Source organism: Xiphophorus hellerii, chromosome 14 (assembly GCF_003331165.1).
Source record: "Xiphophorus hellerii strain 12219 chromosome 14, Xiphophorus_hellerii-4.1, whole genome shotgun sequence".
Classification (NCBI taxonomy): domain Eukaryota; kingdom Metazoa; phylum Chordata; class Actinopteri; order Cyprinodontiformes; family Poeciliidae; genus Xiphophorus; species Xiphophorus hellerii.
The window spans coordinates 9,001,673-9,015,399 of record NC_045685.1 but is presented as its reverse complement, the minus strand read 5'-3'; the positions used below and the strand labels follow the sequence as shown (position 1 = coordinate 9,015,399).

The window sequence follows — 13,727 nt, the reverse complement described above, 5'->3', positions numbered from 1 at the left end:
GTCAAATCATTGGTGTTTACGATTTGTGTTTTTTTTTCCTGCTCATAAAAATCTGAAGGAAGAAGACAGAAGGTTGGCAGCCAGACTGGCAGCCTGGCTCGACGACACGACTCAGACGGAGAGAATAGAGCGTTAAACTCGCTCTGCTGCTGCGGAAACAAATTGCATCTCTGTTGGTTTATTTTAAAGTTAAAATCAGACGCTAACAGAGACAGACAGTTACATCACCTTTTTTTTCCCTCCTCCCTATCTGATGTTAAAGAAAATGTACGTGAATGACAGAATACAATGAAAGTAAAATCCAAAAATATTCTGGTTGTTTTTCGTAATCAGGGAAGGTTTAGTTGGATTTAATCTCAGACAGTGAGGGGGGGGGAAAAAAGACAACATGGACAGTTCAAATCTGAAGTATTTAGGAGGGGAAAAAAAAGAAATTATGGGGAAAAAATGGCTTGTCATCATTTAACTGGAACTGGAAACGAGTAACGACAGAAACCACCTGCTGGTGTAGATTCCTAATAAGGTCTTCAAACTGGTGAAACTACACAGATTTTTACAGCCTGAACAGAGCATGAAACATGCAGCATAATTATCTTTCCTTTCCTCTGAAAATCAATTAAAAAAAACTAACAAAGCAAAATCGGCAGAGTTAATACAGAATACTCCGTTCCACCCACCAACACTCACCCCTCCCACCTCGCCTCGCTTCTTCTGCTGCTTGACCTTTGACCTTATCAGTGACGGAACGGAATGCTCCGTGGCCGTTCAGCAGCATTAGGTCGGCGGAGGAAATGAGAGCCGGGGCGAGTAAATGTACAACCAGGACTTCATCACTCGCTAATGGGCATTAAGAAGAAAATGTTCCCAGTGTTGCTTCTCTTAAAAAAACAACAACAACACACACACACACACACAGTAACGGCGTTAATGTGTGCAGCGGCAATGTTGCACAGTCCCATAACTTTTACCGACACGCTCGTGGCTGTTTCCAATCTTCGTCTGGATGTTTGCAGTTTGGTGGAGCACGAAGTCCGACGTTATTCACAGCAAATATTACGTTGACGTTAATAGACTAAAGCAACAGACACGTCTATCTGGGGTTTGATACGCGTTTCTGCTTATTTTGACTTATTTGGATATTCGCAAATCCAAGAAGAGATTTTACTACGCGATACATCGCGTAGTATCAAGCAGTGTCACGTAGTCTGCTTCTAGTATCAGGAGGTTTCATGGGAAAGCGCCACTTGGATGAGAACAACAACGCCTTGCTCCGAGATGGTAACAGTGAGTGAGTTGCAGGGAAGATGCCTGGGATCCATCTGACTTTCTGTGTTCGTAATAACGCGCTGAAATAAGAGATTAAATAGTTTCAGAGCATCTTTTTTGCTATCTTGTTGAACTGTGTGTACCTCCCCTGTCTGTGTGACTCCAGTCGAACACAACGTCTACGGTTTCTGACTCCCTTTTTGTGTCCGCTTGAGGCCTGAGGCAGCTGCCTACAACGTGATCTCATTGAAAACTGTGATTTAGCAAAGTTGGGCTTAGCTGCAGCAAAGCCTTGGCTCTGCAAAATGGCACATCGGTCGGTGCAAAGACTTATTAGTGTTACAGTCGAGTGATGTTATCTCTAGACCTCCAGCTGCAGTCTGAAAAGAAGAGAGAAAAAGCTACCTTCAGGCACTGGAACGTCTCTTTATGTAGCTACATGCCTCTGTTTCACTTTTCCCTATGAGGTCACTGTTACTTAAACCCTTCTTGGCTGGTTCATAGTGATAATTAACTTTATCCTTACTGTACAGATTCAAATAAAATGCAGTTGCATTTCACACGTATCAAATATTAGCCTCATCCTTACAAATTTTCTAAATTAGCATGAAGCAACTTCAAAAGTACACCACAAACAATTCAGACAACTAATCCTGCGATTAATTTTCACCTTAAGTTGGGGTTGTTTTAAGATTTACTCAAGATGTCCGTTGTTTAGGGAATTTGGCTAGCACAGACATTTCAAATTGTTGAGCTAGCAAATGGCTAAAATACTGACATTCATGGGTTGTGAAAAAACAGAATAGTTGTCAAAAATGTATCACTATTTGAAATAATGTATTATTATTATTACATTATTATTGGTTCTATCTTTTCCAATGCCAAACCATTGCCAAAGCTTGTGTGAAGCAATAAAATAACTATGCTAACTCAGGCAGTTCTATATGGAAAGCAGTCGGAGAAATTCCTTCGTTTCCGTCGAGGCAGCCGCTACATGATATATTGCCTCTTTTATCTCTCCTGTCAACAGGTGAATCCCTGGTCAATTGTGCTCCAATAAACCCAGAGGTGATGCCCGCACCTGCACATCCATCTGTCGTCTTCCCTCTTATCAGCTACAACCTAAAACACACACACACACACACCCCTCCAAATCCATAAACAGATAAAAATCACACAGGTCAGGAAATGACACAATGGGCCAATTAAATATGTGACTTTATTTACTGTCTTCTTCAACTCTGGAGGAGTTTAATCACTTCACTCATGCGAGCCATTTTCTCCATTTGGTCTCAAATTTAAATCTTTACAGAATTTTTTTAAAAAAGTGAACAAATCTGAGATTTTCAAATTCATGAGTGATGTCGTAAAAATAAAATGACTTTTTCTTATTTTTCCCTTTGTACCTAAAAGCATGCATGCACTTACTTTGAATTTCCTAATTTCAAGGTTTTTCAAAAGTACAAATTCAAAATTCAAATTATTTCACAAGACATTTTTGGCATGTTATAAGTGAAATAATCTGCCAGTGGAACAAGTACATTTTCATCCATTTTAAGGAATCATTGACTTGAAACAAGCTCCTAAATATTTCTGAAAAGTTGCACGTAATTTAGTTTTATTCTTATTAGTTTAGTTTTATTCTTATCTTTAGTTTTAGTCTTATTTCAAGTGGCCTAAGATATTTGCACTAGAAAATAGACCAGTTTTTTGTTTGTTTTTTTCTTTGCAGTGTTCCTTTATGTCGGTGCTTAAATAGAGCCTAGAGTTGAAAATGTTCAACAAAACACCCCAGGGCCCGAGAGTTCCTGTGAGAGCAGAGCGGCAGAGAGGAAGAACGGGCGAAGTGGAGGAGGAAAGAAGTGGAGACAGGTGTGTGACCTCCTCCGGGAGCCATAGGGCAGCGGAGGTGAGAGGTGGTGGTCGAGAGCGATGGAGGAGGTGCTCCCAGTAGCTGTGGTGATGACATGGAATGTGCCTGCGTCCTCCTCCATCCCCTCGGCTGAGGTTTATTGGCTGTCACCCCTCGCGGGCCGGCGGGTTGTACGCCCGGACCTGTCCCCGCGCCGTCTGACACGCGCTTCGGTTTACTAAATGCCATCGTCTGGCATCGGGAATGCATGAACAGTCCGATGGGTTGGAGGAGGAAAAAAGGTGCTGCTGGTGATTTTCGAGGGCAGCCAACGAAGTAGATACAAAAGAACGCAAATGCTATGGAATATGCAGATAGTAAGCTTACTTCCACACCTTCACACAGGCTAAAAGGACAAACATGCTGTATGTTGACATTACCGCCTGCCACTGTCAACATAGTTTAGGAAATCTGTGCATTTAAAGAAAAAAAAACATGAGCAAACACCGGAGTTCACGTCAAGTTTAAAAATGAAGCCAGATTTGCCTTTGATAAGAAAATCCTTACCCTAAGCTGAATGGGTTTCAGTCCTTGGTCATGACTCTCTCTCTCTCTCTGTGTGTGTGTGTGTGTGTGTGGGTGTGTGTGTGTGTGTGTGTGCGTATGTACATCTGTGTCATTGCAGATTTTAGGAGCATTCAAGACTTTTATGTTCGAGCACAGTCCCCCGAGCCATGAATCTTTGAGCTGTGTCAAACAGCTAATAAGGTCTAAAAAAAAAAAAGTTGCCGCAGGCGGTGTTTAGTGCAGCCCTCAATTATATTAAATGATGAGCGATGACAGAGAAAATCACGTAAGGCAAACTGCTCTGTTCCACACCCACGTTTTTTTGTGCAATAAAGGAAAGTATGTAGAAACGTCCTTTGCGGTGCGCATTATCATTGCTAATCTTTGTTAGCTAAATATAGCATTTGCATTAGGCCTAATTCCCTCAATTTAAATGATCATCATTGTTTTCTCAGAGCCAATATATTTTTCATATGGTAGGAAGACGTGTAGAATAAGCCAAAACACAAAACATTTTACAGAGAGCTAACATTTAGATTTCACATCTAACCAAGAATGATTAAATCTTTCTCTAAATCCTCCCAAAACACGGAGAAAAACAACATCCATGTATGAGTTAATGGCGTGTCCGTACTCTCTGTATCCTACCAACAGCTGAAACTGCTCTCAGGTCAGTCAGTGAGCAATCTATTTTTAGGAACGGCCAGAGCGAGTTCACACTGAATAAATATGTAGGGCAACCAGGCTCTGTTGACAAACACCCGGTTACAGGACACCGACAACCGGCGCAAAACACCGCAACTCCTTCGCCGTGGACATCAAATCTTAAAACGTTGTTCCGATGAAACTTTTAGATGACAGTCGGGAGTTTACGATCCCTCTGAAAGCTGCCACGTTCTGGAACGTGGGGCTGGTACAATGATCAACTGTCCCTCCTCATTAGTGGCCTTCTGAGGCCACTTTGGCCACGAGGCACAGAGCCAGAGGACGAGTAGAGGCCCTTCAATTAATAACGACTGAAGTAAAAGCTAAAAGCAAGGGGCTGAGGGAGAAGCTAAGGGAATTGTGCGAGGTGGTTTGATGCTGCAGGACAGCTGAGTCAGAGTTCAGAGGAAACCCTTGCAACAACTTTTACACCCACTTTTAAATCTTAAAAGTGAACTTTTTTTCGTTAAAAAAAATTCTTTCAAAGCCTTTTAACCTGACATCAAGTCAACGACGTCAGAAACGGATGACAAGAACCCCTTTGTTGCGCATGCCAAAAGTTGCCTTACGCTTGCCCAGAGTCCCACAGTCAAGCATGAGTTAGCAGAGGAAAAACTGGGAGCCGGCCCAGGCGCTTTTATGGACGAGAGTCACGGGATGGCGTGACCCAGTCCCCGAAAATACCCACCGCCCCCTGTGGGGAACTTTAAACGGCGACCGCTACGCTCCCACATAAACAAGAGTCTCGGTCGCCCCGGGATTTCCGCTCACGAAATACCTGAAGAGTCCGGGGGGAAAAAAATAGGATGCTGAGGAGTTCACAGAGGGGTCTTGACGTTGTTTTTCGCACGTCGCAGATAGAAGCTGCGGAGCCACGGAGCAGCAGGGAAAGACGCGAGACTCGGCAGTAGAGATGGACGGCTGCAGGTTCACTTCTCAGATGACGAATGGTCTTCAATAAGGGTTCAAACGCAGGGCACGGCTAACCGCTAACAGCTTCATAATCAGCTACAAAGCACACTATATTACACTTGACCTGTGTGGTATTTTGGCCTCTGGGGAGGCCTACAAGACAAATTGGGGAGATAATGTGATTTATGGCATTTTTTGGGACGACAGTGACGGACAAAAATTTACCAAAAGATGCTTAAGCAAAACTCCCCCGTAAAAAAAAAGAAAAAAAAAAGGCTGCTTTTGACCTGATTGTAACGGCATCTAATATGTTGAAAAAAGAAATATGAAAATAAAAAATTGCTACATTTTGTCACACTGTAACCACAAACTTAAAAGCTTTTTGCTACTTTTTTTTTTTTTTTTTTGGAATAAACCAACACAATTGAGAAGTTGAAGAAAAAGGAATATCCAGATTTCAACATTTTTTACGTATAAAACTTTCATAACTGTGCCGATAATAACTCATCCGATATCTCAAAATAAAATCAAGTGGACCGTATTGCCTTCTGAAAATACCTAGATTCTCAACTCCAACAAAAAACCTCAAACAAATTTAGCCTTTTTGTTTTGGTTTGCCCTCAAATGATATTTTTTTGCACTTTGTTTATTTAGGAAAAAGATAATGTATTGTCTTTATTATTATCTTTGAATGTACACATTGGACGTTTTGTGTTTAAAAATGTATTTAAGCTAAACTAAGCTGACGTTACAGAGAAGGGATACACATTTTTTTTCTTTTTCAAACTCCTTTCATTCAAAGCGTGTGTTTACGTCAACATGTGACGTGTTCATTTTAAACTGTCAATAAATTAAAAAGCAATAATAAAAAAAATAAGATAGCGATCAAACTACTTTCTAAAGAAGATTTTAAGGCAAAGTAGGAAGTCGTAATCGACAAGATTTGTTGCTGTAATTGCATCCAAAGAATTAAGGAAAGAGGAGCCGAAAACATGTGCACACCACACTTTTCAGATTAGTGCTTGTAAAACAAATTTGAAAAGCGTGTAATTTTCTTGCGCACGGCTTGTGTTGGTCACATTAAGTCCCATTAAATGCATTCAAGCGCGAACACTTCTGGCAACGCACAGCGACAACATAAACAAAGATGGCTGTCATCGCGTGCTTATCTAGCTCAATGGAGCATAGAGACTTTATCTTCCCCAAATATTACAAGGCAAACGAATTTCCAGCAAAAAAACAAAAAAACACAAGTATTAATGGAAAATCCTCCAAAGAGATTAAGTCGGAGTACTCTGGTGAAGTCTGTATATACAGCAATAAGCAGCGGCACCTCCCGAGCTTCACCCGTTGTTTTCCGAAAAACAAATGACATCATCAGCTTGGCCAGCTGCTCCAGTTGAACCGTCACAAAACAGGGAAGGAGGTGAACACCCAGAGAACAGTGGGTGAAAAGATTATTCAAAAAGCCCAAAAGGAAAGTTGATCCCGCGCATTAGATCCAGGTGTTGGAGCGGAGAACATAAGGCCATCCCAATTACCCGGCTTGCGAAGAAGAAGAAGAAGAAGAGAGAGAACGGTGGCTACGAGCGGTGGAAAATCAGAGCGGAAGTATTCGTAATTACAGGGACAGGCCGAGACACAGTGAGGCGGTAATAGCAGACAATGACTAAAGCATCTGATGTGCCAATGATATAGTTCCCATCTCGGTCGGCTGCAGCGAGGGGTTTGCGGGAGCTATTTGGGAAGAAATGGTTGGAATCTCCGGATTGAATCCCCTGAACTTCTTTCATTCAAACTGTCTGTAAGGAACCGAGAAAAAGCTGCAACTTTCCACCTGAATACATCCAAATTTCATGACCCGGCTGCAGCATTTACCTTTCTTAAAATACAGACATGCTGTCACATTAGCACCAAAAACAGAGTTTGACTTTATTAGGATTTTATGACGGAAACAGAGTAATGCGTAACGCTAGATGCGTTTCCATTCACCAAACAACGGCACAATTTGAAATTGTGAAAATAAATTTGCTTCATGGAAACACGGCAATTTCCACAAAAAAAAAAGCCTCTTGTTTTTCGATTAAAAAGTTTTGCTGCTCGCATCGAAATTGGTTTACTTCGCAAAATTGTAACGGAAACATTTTTTTCCGCCTCACACGAGTCACATGATCAACAACCGGAGTTTTCACTGATGAAAACCATGAAGAAGGAGACAACAGGAAGCAGCTGGAGGATGACGGTGCGGAATGACTCATTGTCCAAACATACTTACGTGATGATTTGACATGAATTTCTTATTAATAGGAAACGCCGCAACAGCAGAATTGTGTTTTTTTCGACATTAGCGGATTATTGACAAAGGTTTGAACACATTTGTAAAGGGAACGCAGCTAATCACGCAGAAGGAAAATCATATGTGGTTTTCAACATTTTAGCAATTGAAAGACAACAGAGTCCATTGGCATAGAGACTTGACGTCGGGAAAGAAAAAACAAGAAAGGGAAGCATGAAAGACGGATCCAAGAGAAACCCCTGCAAACAAAACAATGGAAATGTAATCCCTCTCAAGTGCAAACAAGCCTGATGATTGGGAGGTGGAGAGAGGATGGGGTGGGGGCTGAATGGATCTGGCACGCCGAACAAGCCAAGGCAGCACTCTCACTGAGCATCCAGGCAACGTGTAGCTGCCCCACCTCAGCTCCCCTCTGTCAGACCTTCACAAGTCCCTGAGGAAAGATGGGAAGATTCCACCTCGCTCTCTTTCTCTCTCTTTTATTACAGCTGGCTGCTGTTGCTCATCTTCCTCTCATCAAAGACAGCAAAAGCATACGACTCTATGAGCTGCAGAGCAGGCGGCGGCTTGCTAACAGGTCGCCGCGGTTACAACCCTCCCCCCGTTTTGTGCTCAGACGCACTCTGACCTCTGGGGTCACCGCGACCAATCGGGGGACAAACTGACAGCGGTGGCTCCGTCTAAAGAGGAGGGGGTTAGGGGGACCCGGATGCCTGAAGGAGGCTGCGCCGAGCCGGGCCAGGCAGTAGAAAGGGTGTACAGGGGCAGTAGCCCAGGGCATCATCATTTGTGGGGCGGTCCAAAGATTTAGAATGTTTTTTTAATGAATGCATGGTTTACTTTAATTTACATAAAACTCGTTTGATCATATGAAGCGCGTTGTTTCAGTATTGTTACATTTTTATTAATGTGTGAAAAACACAAATATTTGGAAATGTATTGAACATCTTTTGGGAGCAACATGGCGCCATCTCAGATGGGAAAGGTTGACCCTGCGAATGTAGCTCTACCTATTAATGCCTCTAGTTTGCATGGAGAAATTTTTATTTTTATTTTTATTTTTTATTTTGGATAGGGCACCAAAACTGGGCCCTCGTCCATTTAAAACAGGCCCCGGTGCAGAGGCCGAACCATGGGGGATGATGGCGCCTCCAGCTACACCATGAACCACCGCGCTAACAGAGGAGCAAAAAAAAAAACCCAACAGGGTTTACATCTGGGATGCCTCAGCTTAGTTCTGCTGCTGATTTTGTTCCTGTTGTTTGAAAGACGATGGGTCCTCTTCACCGTCAAGTTGGACTGATTTTACTTTTTTACGTCTTCCCATGTCACTACCACAAACTTCAATATATTTTACTTTAATTTTATGTGAAAGACCAACAAAACGTAGTCCATTATCGTAACTTAGAAGTCAAATATTGTTTTTGAGGTTTTGCAAGGACCAATTTCAAAGGCATGAGATGCATTTGTATTCACTTGTCGAATCATTTCTATGTGCAATTACAATTGCAAATCTATTCAGTCTAATTCTACATTTTGTGCTCCGAGTAATGTTCCGATTTGTTATTTATCCGACGTTATATTTAGAATGAATAATTGCAATTTCTGAACCATTTGAAAGAAGGTTTCTTATTGCTTATTCTTTTCAGAAGATTTGACCAAGTTTGTCAATCTGCTGATTTTGTCAGTTTCTTTATGATTTACTTTACAATGGTTGTTTTACTGCTAATTGCACCGACTCAACAAATTAAAGTTGTTGTTTTTACATGTTTGTAGCTTATGGTGTGTTTAAGTGTGCTGTCCTGGTACAGAGTTGTGTAAATTCAGTACATTTCAGTATGTACATTCAGACATTCAGTATGTCTGTGTTTAAAATGTTTCAAGTCATTTCAGCACTGTTTCTTAATACCGAATCGGTATTGACCGATATTAAACCTCTGATATCGGTATCGGTATCAGAAGTGAAAAACGTGGATCGGTGCATCCCTAGTGAAAAGCTCGTTTTTTTGGTCTTCGTGATGCCGTTTGTTCACTGATGTCCTCTGACAAACCTCAGAGGCCTTCACTCAACAGCTGGCTTTGGACCGTCTGTGGGGGAGCAGCGCTACGAAAGCCAAAAAGCCAGCGTGCTCGCCTGAATCGTTTCATACCACCGGGTATTCCCCCGCGTAAAACCAAGCTCAAGATGTCTTTCCTCACACCTGCACCGACACACTCACAAACAGGATTTTATAGGGACAGGGGAGACATGCTCCACTGCTTGCGTGAACCACACAGGTCGCAGACTCTTAGATGTGGGTCTGGGAGAGCAACAACAGAGGCTTTTCGAGAGCACGTTAAAGCTGCTGTATGTGGTTTATAGGGTTCCTAATACGCTCAGCGACAAAAGTGTTTCGACCTTTCTCCGAGCAAAGATTGGCCATAAATTTGGTGTACCGTCTACGTGATGAAATTAACTTTAGTTTATGCTACAACTGAGATGGTATCCACAAAAATAAGAATAAAAAAAGGGAGGAATGAATCCGGGTTAGTTTAAGAGCCAGACTGAAAACTGAAACGGAGCAGCAGCATCCAGTCAAACCAAACATCCAGTCCTCCTTGTCAGATCAAATTTTCCACTCGCCTCTGCGTCTCTACTCAAAACACCATCAGAACTTTATCATAAGCGGATCTTCTGACCCACGTCGTCAACATTCATGCGGGTTTTCAAGACAAAAAGTTATAAACTTCACAACAATCCCCAATATTTCTGCACACATTCCGTTTGCACATCAGCCAGACCAAGAAACATGTTATTTATATTTATTGCAGAACATGTCAAATTTAGGAATCTGAACATGGGAAGAACGTTTATTTGGCTAAAGGAATCCAAAGAACAGCGACACAAAAGCTAACCAAAAGATCCTCGGACAGCTAGCCTTGATTTGCTCTGAGGATCAATCGGTAAAGAACTGGTTGTTGGAGGGGAACTAATGAGTGGATGAGGGCCTGAGAAAATGAAATAAGAGAATGGGGGACCCACAAATCAACCCTGATTATCAGCCCTCCCTCTGTGGAATGTTCCACCCTGTGGCACCTGCAGGGAGCGAGAGACAAGTCTCACCAAGCTGCAGAGGAATCTGGGGGGAAGAGACGGGGGAAGAACTGTTTTGGGAACCAAAAAGTGACATTTTAAAATATCTAATGTCATCATGGGGCGAAGGCTGGCTGCATTTCCAAATGTGCAAAAAAAGTTGGGAAAAAAAATAAATAAAAATTTTTACTGTGCACAGAATTTTTTTAAGGAAACAAAATGTTTCAGTTTGAGTATTTTTTTTCCATATAAAGTATGTGCAACAAAAGTATTTTATATATTTAAGATGAGAAACTTTTAAGCTACAGCACTACCTGTCACTGAGGCCCATCTACCCTTAGTAGTTTTATAGTTAAATAAATACGTTTAGAATTTTTTTTAGCTTGCCTGGCCAAGATGACGGTTCTGAAATAAAACTCACACACTAAATGTAATCTTAAACACAAGTAATGAAAACCTGGAAGGGTCTGTTTATATGTGTAAATCCAACAAATGACTAAATCAAACTTCAAAATGGTTAAAAGGGGATTCATTATATCAAGTTCCTTCCTTCTTCGGATCCATGATATCAGAACATTAAGGAATTGCAACATTATGGCTGGACAACGCTAAAGTTGTTGACGTCGGTTAGATTTGGTTTCTCAACTTTTAAAAACATACAACAGGCGCGGACATTAACGAATGTCTGAGTCCAGCCGTGTTGCCAACGCTCTGGGTGGAAAGCGTGACAGATGAGGCATTCTCCTTTCAAGTAACGCGTCCATCCTGGATTTTGACTGAAGCCACACCCACCCAGATCGCATTTCATATAACCAATCAAAATGCAGAAAGTCATCCGAGACTCTGAGCTGGCATGAAATGCTACGAAGTCCAGCACGAAGCTTTCACGCCCGTTCCTAATGCCGCCCTGTGCAACTGCCCATATGGCCAACATCGCAGTCATTGTTTGTTATATTGCACATACTTACATTGTCATGGCTTCATATATTTACACGCCTCGACTTCATTCTCATGTGAAATGTGTGAATTTATGATCTTATCTTAAACTCGCCTGAAATGATGATTATGAAAAACTTTCCTAAATGTTGACCTACATATTATGTCACTTTTTCTATGTCATTAATTTAAACCACTAAACTGCCGAACTCAGGCGAGAACACGCAGAAATTTCCAATGTCCCAATGAAGCAGTAAAATGGCTCCTTGAAAAACACTAGTTTTGATTCATATCAACTCTTAAAACTAGCAAGATGCAGCTGAACCAAAACGCAATATGAAGTCTTAATGCATGCGGTTCCAATCACTTGTGCCAACTCTTTTTACTTTTCCACCCCTGTAATCCTGCCATAATGGCTCTCCTCTGCAGGCCATTCCTCCTCACCTGCATGTGATGTTTTCCCTGCACCAACATCTGTGTCAGCCCGATAGGCCAACTGAACCGCCAACACATTCCATCTTTGTATGTTCGCTGACATGTTTTAGTGAAAAGATAAAACTTCAACTCCCTCCCTCCTGAAACAAATGCTTATTTAACATACAGACTGAAGTGAGAGACAAAGATTAAAGCATCTTTGTTTTAAAAGTCTGGAGGGTTAATAAATGGTTTGTATGAAAACTTCTGGCTGTTTTTGCTGTGTGGCTAACTTATGTAGCTAGCTAGTTTCAAACAAAGCTACTAAACACGCTAGCACACACGCAGAGCCACATATTTTCCCTCAGTTTGAAAAAAATTTAATAAAATTAGTTAACATTTATGCTAAATATCCATGACACCAGCAGGTAGGTGGAGATGGTACTGTCACACCAAATAAACTACAGGAGAAGAAGACTGTTAGCTTAATTCAATTGTTCATTTCACAACACTCTGATATGTGACACTAACACAAATATTGTCATTTGTGAAGTTTACAATGAACCATAAAAGCTTTTTTTTTTTTTTTTGAAATACCATAAAATCCCCACAACATGATGCTGCCGCCACCAAGTCAGGCTTCATAACTACCTTTGATTAACGACTTTATAGCTAAATCTAGATGTTATTGGAGAAATTTGCTCAGACGTCTGACACTTTTCAATAACGTCGTCTCAGAATATGTGATTGTAATATGATCACTTGGCATTTTTAGTGACTGAGAAACAATGCGTTCATTCTCATTCTTCTGTGCTGATTCTGATGACACCTTATAAAGACGTTGTGTCAACTCGCAGTCAAACTCAGATTGCATTTGTTTTCTCTCAAAACACAAACTTTGGGCTTCATTTACAAAGGATGCAACTTACATGCCTATAGGCACAGACCACCCAAGTAATGTATCAGTCAGTGCCCCCACACATCCATTCAGTTGGCCAATTACACCCACACACACTACAAAACAATCAGGGAGGTGGTGCTGGGGGTGGAGGGGTCAATTTAAAGTCAATGCAGCTCAATCAGCTGATTTGTGTTGAAACACAGGAGGTTTTCCATCACTCTGCTTTCTTGACTTTCAGCTGATAAACTCCTCTTACTGACGTATTCTAATCTTTTTTTTCCTTACTTTAATTGAAACTCGGATATAAACCAGGTTATTAATCACCAAATAAATACTATTTTAGCCCTTTCTGAAATGAATGAAACCTGAAAAAAGCTGAAAGAATGAATTGATTTTGCTTTCACGCAAAGCTGGCTGCATGTTAATTAGCAAATTATAGAAACATTTAATGTAATTTTCTACACCTGTAGATCCTCGTTGCTTTAAGTAGGCAATGCTGATAATTGACGAATAATTAAAATGTCTCATATGGAAGCATAATCAGGTTAATGTACAGTATGCTAAAGTACTACATTCAAAAAGTCGTCATTCACCAACACAAAGTGGAAAGAAAATCAGATATGTTTCTCCATTGTGTTTTGGGTCTTGACACACATAAATATCGATTTATCTTTCAACCTCTTGAGTGCTTTCTTCCAGTTTTTTTCCCCTGTAATCATCTCCATCCATCTTCCCATCAACTCTAACTGGCCTCCCTGTCCCTGCAGAAGAACAACCATCCCCACGCCATGATGCTGCCACCGCC

At 41.3% G+C, this 13,727-nt stretch overlaps 1 protein-coding gene across 6 annotated transcripts in view; it reads right to left on the bottom strand.

Moving 5' to 3' along the window:
* col4a6 (collagen, type IV, alpha 6) overlaps positions 1–13,727 on the bottom strand; it is a 124,258-nt gene that overhangs the window by 108,940 nt on the left and 1,591 nt on the right. The gene's annotated exons all lie outside the window — the stretch shown is intronic.